Source organism: Schistocerca nitens, chromosome 4 (genome assembly GCF_023898315.1).
Source record: "Schistocerca nitens isolate TAMUIC-IGC-003100 chromosome 4, iqSchNite1.1, whole genome shotgun sequence".
NCBI lineage: Eukaryota > Metazoa > Arthropoda > Insecta > Orthoptera > Acrididae > Schistocerca > Schistocerca nitens.
This window is the reverse complement of record NC_064617.1, coordinates 380,854,412-380,867,306: the sequence shown is the minus strand read 5'-3', so window position 1 is coordinate 380,867,306 and position 12,895 is coordinate 380,854,412. Positions and strand designations below refer to the sequence as shown.

At 39.1% G+C, this 12,895-nt stretch overlaps 1 protein-coding gene across 1 annotated transcript in view; it reads right to left on the bottom strand.

Moving 5' to 3' along the window:
• LOC126251851 (ecto-NOX disulfide-thiol exchanger 2) overlaps positions 1-12,895 on the bottom strand; it is a 229,078-nt gene that overhangs the window by 87,242 nt on the left and 128,941 nt on the right. The window lies entirely within an intron of this gene.

The following is a 12,895-nucleotide window of genomic DNA, read 5'->3' as shown; positions in this document are numbered from 1 at the left end:
TAAAATGGGAGTCATACGTCAACAATGATCATGTGCAGCCATATCAGATAACTGATCCCCCAGAAACTTGAATACTAAATCATAATAATGATGCAAACAAGGCAACATGACACACGTTTGTTGGTCTTTTGTTGAACAACTATTCCATTATGGCAAATATTTTAAAGGTAGCTGACTGTTGCCTTCTAGTAGGAACTAACCCAATTCTCACCCGAAATAACACTGGAACAAATCTCTGATAGGCTGACACTGTTTCAAACATAGTGTACCCCTATTAGAGACTTCCCATGCAAGAGAAACCTCTGGCTCTTTATACTCATGTGTTCATTTCACTTATGATATAATGTAAATCAAATGGATATGGCCATCAAAACCTGTTGCTTCCTTTATGCCCATGAACTAATTTGCAAATAGCACAAAAAGTTTACAAAGTGTGTATTTTCTCGAGTTCAAGCACTACTTTGCCCTTACATTTCAGAATATAACATGCAGGTATCCAAGAGTGCATTACTAGTGCTGTAATTTTTGTAAGAACAGATGTTCTGCTGGGTATTGTTTTGTTATGTTGAAGACCATCTCAGAAGGCAAGTCAATTACTGGTGCCTGCAGTCCTTCCACAGAAATCCACCACGATATTACCAGGGACAAAAGATGATAGGAACAGAATTCTTTGAGACTTTCAACTCTTCTAATCCATTGCACAGCTGTTAGTTTACGGCAAGCACAGTAAGTGGTGCGTTTTTGGATGTTCAGGTGTGTTGTTGATTCCATTTTTATGCCCTATATTGCGATGACCAACACAGTCTTCTTCTTCAGATGCTGCGGGCTGTGTTGTTTTGTGGATTCACTTCCTCAGCTCACAGCACCTGAAACAGACTACAGGTTCAGTCATCGAAATACTGTGCATGAAAATGGAATCAGCAACTCAGCTGAACACCTGAAAGCACATCATTAACCAATCATGCCAAGAAAACCTGAGAGATCAAAGTACAGTCAACTTATGAGAGTTGATGCCAGCAGATTCTTACCTAGTCACCACTCATAATACTGATATGTCATAGCCAGACTTCCCTTTACTTACAGTGTACCTCTTCATAACATTACAAACATTTAAGAGATTTTGGGCTTAGTGTAACTGCCAATAGATAGTCAAGCATGCAGAATGAACAATAAGTGGAGTTGTGTAGGAGTTCTTATATTTCACAAAGTGAAAATGTGGCACAGGACCTCTCACGCACAAAAATGAAAGTCAAAATGGATATCTCTACACGATCAGTATCACAGATCATTTTGTTAAATCCACTATGTTTGTGCCACAATGAGGTACAGTTACAGCTCACAAGATACCCACCAAAAGTAATCAATACCACACTGTTGCTCACTCAATCCCAAAACCTGTCTCAGATGGTGGTGCAAATACAGATGGTAGTGAGCTGAATGGCAACACATCTTTGTTTTGAATGCATTGTATTGCATTTTCTTGTAACAAAACGATTGCACACATATTAACATCTCCTTGGTAAAGAGTATGTGTTATGTGGATCCAACAGCGCGCGCGCGCGCGCGCGCGCGCGCGCGCGCACACACACACACACACACACACACACACACAAACCAAGAAAGAGGGGAAAAGGAGGGAGGGGGGAGGGGGCTGCAGGAAAATAACAAAATATGAGTGCTGTGTCGTACGAACAAGACACAGCCAGAGCAAAAGCACCACAGGTGCAAAGATGCAAGCTGATGGCACTTCCATAGAGACTCACCACTTGCGTGAGTTGCACCAACACCCCAGGTGTCACTGAGGATGAAGATATCAGCTTTGCCTCGGCCGATTGCCGCTAGAGTACAATCTGCTTATGACTGGATGACAACAGACATAAGCCTACTCGCAAGGTAGAAGAGCAGCTCTTGCCTGCTTGGTTATAGATCATCGTCCAGGGCTGACTTATACGGGGAACATCATTTAGTGAATTCTTACAAATGGACAGACAGTTGTAAATTGTATTTGCTATGTACTGTGAAGTGCACCTATGATTATTTTCACTTAGCCATTGAGCGCCTTGTTTGTATTATATTACATTCAGTGTGGCATACTTCATTATTTGACAGGTCACGAAGATAATTAAACTTTTTTTGTGTGACTTTGTTACTAATTTGTTGGGGTACTGTAGAACCTTCGTTCTCCTATCCTGTTACCTGACCCTGGGGCATAGCTGTGTAACACTGGCAGGAAGAAATTGTCTTAGCAGTGTACTGCACCAGAAACCGATTCAGGAACTCTGAAACTCAGCCTACTGTAACAACAGTGGCAGCTCGGCCTCTACAGCAGTAGCAATGAGGCCTTTACAAAACTGGCGATGAGGGTTTAAAAAAGTGACAGTAATAATTAGAGCTTGTCAAAGTTTGCTGCGCTTGTGTTTTGAGATTATATACACCTATATTCCCCTGAATCCATCCATAATTCCCCTGCTAGGCATAATCTATCTTTATTGCCAAACAAATATAAGAAGCCGCTTTGATCCAATTTTCCAGCAATGTAACAACTGTTAATCTTTTTTTTAAGTTATAAAGCAGTGTAACTTGGCAATTTTCATTATTTCTTCATGCTTCTATTACTGCTTTCATTTACAAGATTAGAAATGTCCACAGAATCAACAAAATGATCCTCTAGAGAAATTAAGAGCCACTCAAACTGAAAATATCTCTTATTATGTCACTCACTGTGACATTACCTTTTACACCATAAATCCAGTGTACAAATACCTTTATATCTGTCAACTGTACAAAAACATCTTAAATAACAGCATATTTGTTGATAAGAGATCATATGGTTTCGAAACAGCATAACAATTCCGTCACTTGTTACCAAACATGGCTGATTGCAAGCAAAACTTTGGAGAAAATCTCTTACCTTCACTTCTTATTACCACTTAAATGCATGCAGAGAGAACATGAGCACTTCACAATTACTTACACAATAATCAAACTGCATACAACAAACTCACCTGTTTAATATTTTGTCATAGTACTTATATCATTACTTACTGTGAGTGAAGTGGAATCCTTTAACATACTATAGATTTCCCAACAATGACTTATGCATTTGCTATCTTTAAAAGAACTGATGTAATAACTTTTTTAGGACTTGCATTTTACATTAAAAATGAAGCAGATGCTTGAAAAAGTGCAAAACCAAATAATACTGACAGACAGATGCACAGTTTCTTAAGATGCACATTTTGCAAGAACACAGCAATATAAACGTTTCCTGCAGGTGCTATTCTCAGCTTAATGAGACATTCATTCATCAGAGAAATCTTAAGTAAATATATAAGTTGCTGTTAAGAACCCATCCCCTGAGGAAAAAGCTAAATGGGAAAGGCCTTCAGAAGATTATTTTTATTAATTTACTGACAGACTGAAATAACTGTCCGAAACTGCATCAGTACAGATTTCTGGTGGACAGACTGACCACAAACATGGTTTGTTTATAGGAACATGGTTGGGAAGGGGAAGGTTTTTGGAAATATAAAATATCTATTACTGGGCACAGCATACATTTGGACATGGCAAAAGAACAACAAATAAACTTTACACACATAATGCACAACCAACAGCACATGCATTTCATTACACTTAATACCACATTTACTACTACTCACAGAACCATGTTACAAGTAGGGAATTCAATTACAATGGACAAGAACTAGGAAATTGGGCCATTATCCTGTTTGAGGAATCTTTCCGGCATTTATCTTGGATGATTCGGTAAAGTCCCAAAAACCTAAATCAGCATGACAACAAGGAATGCAAAGCACAGCTCTGATTGAGAGTGAAAACCTTTTCCTTGTGGGTAAACCTATCCAATTCTGCAAAAAGAAACATTTCTTTTATAGGAAGAGCCCCCATCTGAAAGAATTAAAGCCCTGATAGGGACAGTGTGACTTCACTGAGTGGAATGCATGAAATAAAATGCACAGTGTTCAAAATTTTAAAATTACTTCAAGCAGGGAAATGTGAAACAACAGAAGAATGCCAACCGGTGGAGGAATCTGAGTTCAGACATTACTAGGAAAGAACCTACCCTCACTTTATACAGAACTGTTTTATTTTTTGTCACACTGATATGTATACAAGGTATGGCTCACAAACATGGAGTGAGTAATTGAAAGATAAATAAATGATTACATGTTGTACCGACAATATGAAACCCGTCTGCTACAGCAAATCTTTTCATGACAAAAATGAGACACTAACTCCAATATCACAACTGTGGTTGTAACATATACTCCATTACAAACTGAGAGGAGAGCCCTTCTTAACCAGTGATGATTAAGAGGACTAACCAAGGTAGATTCCAATGTCTCATCCATACATTAATGTCATGCAGTTGTTAGTGTCCGTTGTTGTTGTTGTTGTTGTTGTGGTCTTTAGTCCTGAGACTGGTTTGATGCAGCTCTCCATGCTACTCTATCCTGTGCAAGCCTCTTCATCTCCCAGTACCTACTGCAACCTACATCCTTCTGAATCTGCTTAGTGTATTCATCTCTTGGTCTCCCTCTACGATTTTTACCCTCCACGCTGCCCTCCAATGCTAAATTTGTGATCCCTTGATGCCTCAAAACATGTCCTACCAACCGATTCCTTCTTCTAGTCAAGTTGTGCCACAAACTTCTCTTCTCCCCAATCCTATTCAATACCTCCTCATTAGTTACGTGATCTACCCACCTTATCTTCAGCATTCTTCTGTAGCACCACATTTCGAAAGCTTCTATTCTCTTCTTGTCCAAACTGGATATCGTCCATGTTTCACTTCCATACATGGCTACACTCCATACTAATACTTTCAGAAATGACTTCCTGACACTTAAATCTATACTCGATGTTAACAAATTTCTCTTCTTCAGAAACGATTTTCTTGCCATTGCCAGTCTACATTTTATATCCTCTCTACTTCGACAATCATCAGTTATTTTACTCCCTAAATAGCAAAACTCCTTTACTACTTTAAGTGTCTCATTTCCTAATCTAATCCCCTCAGCATCACCCGATTTAATTTGACTACATTCCATTATCCTCGTTTTGCTTTTGTTGATGTTCATCTTACATCCTCCTTTCAAGACACTGTCCATTCCGTTCAACTGCTCTTCCAAGTCCTTTGCTGTCTCTGACAGAATTACAATGTCATCGGCGAACCTCAAAGTTTTTACTTCTTCTCCATGAATTTTAATACCTACTCCGAATTTTTCTTTTGTTTCCTTTACTGCTTGCTCAATATACAGATTGAATAACATCGGGGAGAGGCTACAACCCTGTCTCACTCCTTTCCCAACCACTGCTTCCCTTTCATGCCCCTCGACTCTTATAACTGCCATCTGGTTTCTGTACAAATTGTAAATAGCCTTTCGCTCCTTGTATTTTACCCCTGCCACCGTCAGAATTTGAAAGAGAGTATTCCAGTCAACATTGTCAAAAGCTTTCTCCGAGTATACAAATGCTAGAAACGTAGGTTTGCCTTTCCTTAATCTAGCTTCTAAGATAAGTCGTAAGGTTAGTATTGCCTCACGTGTTCCAACATTTCCACGGAATCCAAACTGATCTTCCCCGAGGTACGCTTCTACCAGTTTTTCCATTCGTCTGTAAAGAATTCGCGTTAGTATTTTGCAGATTAGTGTCCGTATGTTAATCAAATAACCAACTTGACATCTCATAGGTAACAAGTATGGATAGGCAGCTCACCAACTTGCACTGCACACAAGGTGAGTCAGTGAATGTAATCCTCTAATCTACACTTGTATTACAAGGAAATGTCAAATGAAGACCAAATACCAGCCACAACGGGACTATGGACCTGGTTCCATTCAAAAGTAATAACCACAGGTGTTAAGACATTTTTCCCACTGGGAGACAAGATGCTCAATTCCTGTTTCACAGAATGGGGTCAGCCACTGACAGATCCGTAACTGTACCCACTACTGCAATTCCTTGTCTGATGGAAGAGATGTCCACATGTCTTTCTTCAGTTCACCAAAGATGTGAAAATCACATGCTGAAAAATCTGTGCTTTATGAAAGATGTTGCAGTGTTTCACAACCAAATTGCTGAACGCTGCCTTTCTCTGATTGTCAGTGTGGGGGTGGGCATTGTCGTGCAACGGAATGATTCCAGCCAACAGCATTGCTGGGCATTATGACTTTATCACGCATCACAGTTTCTGCAAAGTGTCTTCATAGCACTGCACACTGATTGTGACTCCAAGCTCCTTGAATTCGATGACCAGAGGGCTCCTGCAGTCAAAGGAGGTGGTCATCATGACTTTACCAGAACTTGTGTGAAAAGCTTTGGATTTCTTTCTCTTTCACGCTGGAGGTGTCGGATGTTTCCACTGGTGGCTTTGCCATTTGCCCGTAGGCTATTCAAATGCTGTCATATGGACTCACGCTGTTGCACGATAATGCCCGCCCCTATAATGGATGGCAATATCCTCCGTACATCAGGGATCTTTCACTATGTAATTTTCACATCTTTGGTAACCTGAAGAAAGACATGGGTGAACATCAGCTTCAGCTGGACAGGGAAGAGCATGAGTGGCTGTGCTTGTAGATCCATCAGCGGCCAACTGTGTTCTACGAAACAGGAATTCATCATCTCATCTCCCAGTGGGATAAATGTCTTAATGTGTGTGGCATTTACTTTTGAACGGAAACATTCCATAGTCCCATTGTGGCAAGTGTTCAGTTTTCATTTGACTGTCCCAGACGTATGAAGACAGACTTACTACCAAATACAATATTGACACTTTGGAGACTGGCCACTTAGAAGAAGTGGGCCTATAAAATTGGTCACTTATGCTGTTTTTTAAAGCATTACTGGCACTTATTTAATCAATGTATCTTCAGAAGTAATACACACTAAAAAAAGGGTCAAGCTTCAAGATTTATTTTTCAGATTTACTTTAATTCTTTGACAGATTACAATTTTAACATAATGATGACAGAAAGTATAATTATCCTCCCAAGAATAAAGTTCGAGGAGTGTTATTGAGCAATTTCTTCCTCCTGAACATACAAAATTTCTTGCTTGCTGAACAAATCTGACATATTTGTAACAGGATTACAACAAAATGCAAAATCTAATCAGTACACTCAAGAAATTACATCAATGCAATCATATTGGCTCAGCCATTCATGACAACAGCTGTTCCATTCACTAATGTTTCTTTCGAAATAATTCTAGGAACTGACAACAAAAGGCAGCACCAGTCAAGGGGCAGGTCACGAGATGTCTGTACATTGTTCTCATATAAAATGAGCCCAGTTTCCAAGCCATAGGTGGCTCGCACACAGAGAAAATCACTGTCCAACCTACATTCGAGTATGGTCTTTTAACACAAAGTTATGGCCCGAGCTATGCTTGGGTTTGGTCTTCAAAGTGTTAACTTCACAGTTCTGCTGACAAGATCAGCACACAAACTGGCCATGTTGATTCCAGGCTGTGAAATTCAGAAGCACTTTGAACTGTGCTGGACCAAGACTGCCAAAAGTATAGCTCTGCTGAGATTTGCCACTGTCCACAATTTCAATAAACTCGTGCAAGCTTCTTCATCTCCCAGTACCTACTGCAACCTACATCTTCCTGCGTCTGTTTAGTGTATTCATCTCTTGGTCTCCCTCCATGCTTACTGCCACATGTGAGTTCCTGCTAAATCAGTTTTCTGGCTCAGATGAAATAATGTTGATAGTGGACTACAGTAACTCAGCAAAGGCTTCAGACCATGGGATGCAATCAGCTGCTTCTGGCCCCAGACTTTGCTTTTGCCAAGCAAACAAAACTATGAACTTACAAATCCAACTGCTTAAGAAAAAGATGGAGTGTGACACCATAATAATGAAGATCCGTCTATATACACGCTTCAAATTGTAGTGTTTATACTGGTATTGGTATTCTGACAAGTTTTTCACCATATATAAATCCTTTTAACACCCTTTGACATTTCCAGAATGATGCCACATCATACAAGAAAAGATCTAGAAGGAGACCATAGGTTGGTAGTAGCAAATATATGTGGAAAAGACCTGCCAGACTCGATAACAAAAGAATCACAAAAATTAAAAGTTGGTATCTGACTGAATCAAGCACACATTTAGGGAAAATGTCCACAAGATGTTGCTAAGGCAAGAACTACAATTTTCGATGAAGAATGGACATTCTGAAGAGGGTTGTGGTATGTATGGCAGATACAGTATGTGGACAAAAGCACCAAATACGAGGAACTAAAGAAACACAATCATGGAATGAGAATACTAAAATGCATATCAAGGATAACAACTGTGCAAAATGGCCCTGTACCAAGCCACACCATGGGAGGAGACCGAATTCATTATAGGAGAAGCTGCCAGTGCAAAGGCAGAAAAAAAATTACAGGTCAAATACTTCACCCACAAAGTCTTTCACGATGCACATATTGTATCAAATGTTTTCAGCATACCTGTCATACTACTTCTCTATGAAAATCCAAGCTTTTGGCAGTATCCACCACTGTCATCATCAAGAAAGCAACTAGCTCTCAAAAAAGTAATAGATTCTTACAGATGTAGTTGCCCCCAGTGCTACAAGGAATTAGATTGGTGACACATCTCTCGCAACATTTTTGTTTCAGTCGCGTGTAAAACAGAACATACTACTATGTAGTCTCCTGGTGTCAAGTGCTCACTTTCATGCATTGCTGGGTGAAAATCTCAGATTTTTATTAAAATTTCTGAAACACACACTAATTTCCACAGCCTCTTCTGCAATTGAGTCCCAGTGTGAGCTAGAAACTGTCTGCTCAAACAAGTTTTATCATTTATTTCTTAGGCTGTGTTTGGCAACAGTAGATTTTTTTATTTATCTGCACTTGATTTCCCCCTGATGTTTCTTACTGCACTGAGAAACAATATGAATAGACTGTTCCACACAGCTACTGACACATTCATATTGTAAACACCTGATACTCTGTGGTCATGGCTATCCTTCTTAGGCAGCCAAAAGACGTATTTTGATATAATGGAGATCACACTTCTGTGAGTGATAAACTATGCAATTCTGGTAGTGTAAGGGCAGATAGTTTTGCCTGGTTGGAAGCAAAGGAACTGATAAATACAGTGAATAATGACAGAATCAGATTAATTAAGTGTATAAATGATCAAAGCTCTTAGAAAGATCAGGCATCAGTGGCTGTACAGAGTTCTAAACTGAGTTTGGAAAGAAAGTGCTGATAACAGGCAGATATAATGCCATTATTTAAAATATGTGACAGAAAGAAATGCACTAACTAAAGGGGTGTGCTCTTGTTATCTCACATAATAAAAAATCTATGACTCCATCCTTCAGAACAAAATAAGAAAATATGCTGATTTTACACTTGGGGAGGAACAACATGGCTTTATACCTCACGGGTCAACTACTGCCCTCATCTTTGTCACTACTCTATGAGACGTACTGGGGGAAAATACAAACACTTATAACTGCTTGCTAGACATTGAGAAGTCCTATAACTATACAAATGCAGACACATTTAGGAATGTCTTAGGCTTGAAAAATGGGATTATAAGATGCACATGGTACAAAATTTCGAGTACTTGGGTAGTGTTGTTTCCTCAGACAACATACATGAAGAGATTGGCAACAGAATATTAAAATCCTTGCCATTACTACCACGTGGTATTTCACATACTTTAAAACGGAACATTTCGATAAGCCTGTAAGAGCAATTTGTACTGATAGTACAGGTCATCTGTGGTAGTTCAGGATGACAGCTGCAATGGTAGCTGCAATAAATGTGTACATAGTTGCTGCCATAGACAAAGAGACATGAAGGCTTATTTACTGATCACATAAGAAATTACTGCAATGTGTTCATCATGGTACAACGCAAATGGAAGAGAGATGGTACAGTATAAAATTTAATAACAAGTTATAACTGTAAATGTAAATGTTAGCTATGTTCGTGTCTATATGTACACTATGTGATCAAAAGTATCCGGACATCTGGCTGAAAATGATTTACAAGTTCGTGGCACCCTCCATCGGCAATGCTGGAATTCGATATGGTGTTGGTCCCCCTCAGCCTTTACCGCTTTCACTCTCACAGGCATATGTTCAGTCAGTTGCTGGAAGGTTTTCATGGAGTCCTGCACTGAGGAGAAGTATCAATGTCAGTTGGTGAGGCCTGGCATGAAGTTGGTGTTCCAAAATGAACCAAAGGTGTTCTGTAGGATTCAGGTCAGGACTCTGTGCAGGCCAGTCCATTATAGAGATGTTACTGCCATGTAACCACACCGCCACAGGCCGTGTATTATGAACAGGTGCTCGATCGTGCTGAAAGATGCAGTCGCCATCCCCGAATTGCTCTTCAACAGTTGGAAGCAAGAAGGTGCTTAAAATATCAATGTAGGCCTGTGCTGTAATAGTTCCACATAAAAGAACAAGGGGAGCAAGCCCCCTCCATGAAAAACATGACCACATCATAACACTACCGCCTACACATTTTACTGTTGGCATTACACACGCTGGCAGATGACGTTCACCGGGCATTCGCCGTACCCATATCCTGCCATCGGATTGCCACACTGTGTACCATGATTCGTCGTTCCACACAATGTTTTTCCACTGATCAAGTGTCCAATGTTTACACTCCCTACTCCAAGCAAGGTGTCGTTTGGCACTTACCAGCGTGATATGTGGCTTATGAGCAGCAGCTCGACCATGAAATCCAAGTTTTATCACCTCCTGCCTAACTGTCACAGTACTTGCAGCGAGTCCTGATGCAGTTTGGAATTCCTGTGTGATGGTCTGGATAGAAGTCTGCCTGTTACACATTACAAGCTTCTTCAACTGGCGGCGACCTCTGTCAGTCAACAGACTTTTGTACTGTATGTGTCCCTCAATGTTTCCCCTTCACAACCACATCGGAAACAGTGGACCCAGGGATGTCTAGAAGTGATGAAATCTCGCGTACAGATGTGTTACATAAGTGACAACCAATCACATGACCACATTCGAAGTCCACGAGTTCCGCGGGGCGCCCCATTCTGTTCTCTCACGATGTATAATGACTACTAAGGTCGCTGATATGGAGTAACTGGCAGTAGGTGGCAGCACAATGCACCTAATATGAAAAACATATGTTATAGGGGTGTCCGGATACTTTTGATTACATAGTGTAAATGCCAGCTGCTAGTGGAGCAGTCATCCTGAAACATGACGTTGGCGTGTAGTATTGGTACAAACTGATGCAGGTACTGCATTGATGGACTCTCATTTAAGAGATGTTCCGTATGAAATTATATATTTTATAAAAATTATGTATTTTATAAACTTTTGTAATGTAATCAGATGATGACAATTTTGACTGTTTAGTAAAAGTTAAAAAAGCACACTGTTGTTTCAAAAGACATTACATGTAAAATTATTAATTTGTTATAGTTCCCTGGATATTAACAAATTCTGTATTTTGTCTGGTAATGACCTGGTTATATATCAGTGTAGATTTACTACAATTAAAAATACAATGCATATTAAATTGCTAGTTACAGGTGGTTATGATAAAGTTGTCTATCACAAATGATTTTCACAGATATGCTAACTCCATTCATGAAAATATGACCACAATGGATAATTTAGATAATGATAATTTGACTTCTTGATTTAGGATCAACCCCTGTGTTTCCATTTATCTAACTAATTTTACAGAAAAAATGACCCACTCATGTCCATGGCACACTTGAAAATTTACCATGTAATTCTGATAAAGAATTATTAAATTTTGGAAATACTTTGCAAAATTAGTTGTTCACAGATTTTTGCATTTGCAACGCTAACCGTCAGTACCACACAAAAAAACAGGACACTGTCTAATGTAACCATAGACTCAGGACAATGCTAGCTGCTCCAAAACACTCTTAAGCAGTTTATAAGGAAATCAAAATTTAGTGCAGAAATGTTCTGGTATCATACACCAGAAAAAAAGTTTGCATAAAATTATGAAAGAAGTTTATGATGCAATAAAACAAGAAATTACCTTCATGTTTATTTCTGACTTCAAAAGTTATGACAGTCTATTAACATTAAGTGGAGGAGTGTCATGAAATGAACTCATTAGGAGTGCAGCACATTGTTAGTTATACACCACACATTTAAGTAAATATTTTACTAAAAATTACAGAAAGCACAAACATTGCGACTGTCACTTCAAATGCAGATGCACCAAGTTCATATCAGGTACTCTGAATATGGTTAAGTCATGAGCTATGAATAAGGCAGTGATATTTTTAGTATATTTTTAGTGGCACCAGGTATGTTATCTTTCCACTGACAGTGGTTAAGAAAACTTGCAATTTCCATGAAATGATACTTATAAAATGTGACTGAAGTAAGCTGCCAGAGCCTTTTGCAAGTTACACTGCTGTCTAAACAAATGTCCAAAAAATTAAATCAGTTGAGAACCACTGTTCCAACACTTGTAAGAAACAGCAAACTAGACACATTTCACTAACTTATGGCTAATTCTTGTCATGTGTGGAAGACATTCCACATTGCAAACTGAAGATATTTTTTCTTAAATGCTACAGTGAATACAGAAAGTAATGCATAAGTTACATGATTCATAGCATCTTGAGTGATATTTATCCTATTTTTATACTATAAAGCTTTACAAAAAGACTGAGTTAGTGAGTACGCGCGTGTGTGTGTGTGTGTGTGTGTGTGTGTGAGTTGCTCATGATATGAATTTATTTATGCCCCTTGAAATTTCAAACTAAATATCATGAGAAGAGAAGTTGAAATAAATGTACACCCCTTCTCCCTGCAAACAAACATTTGGTTAACAGTAACTTTACAGTCTTCTTCTTCTTCT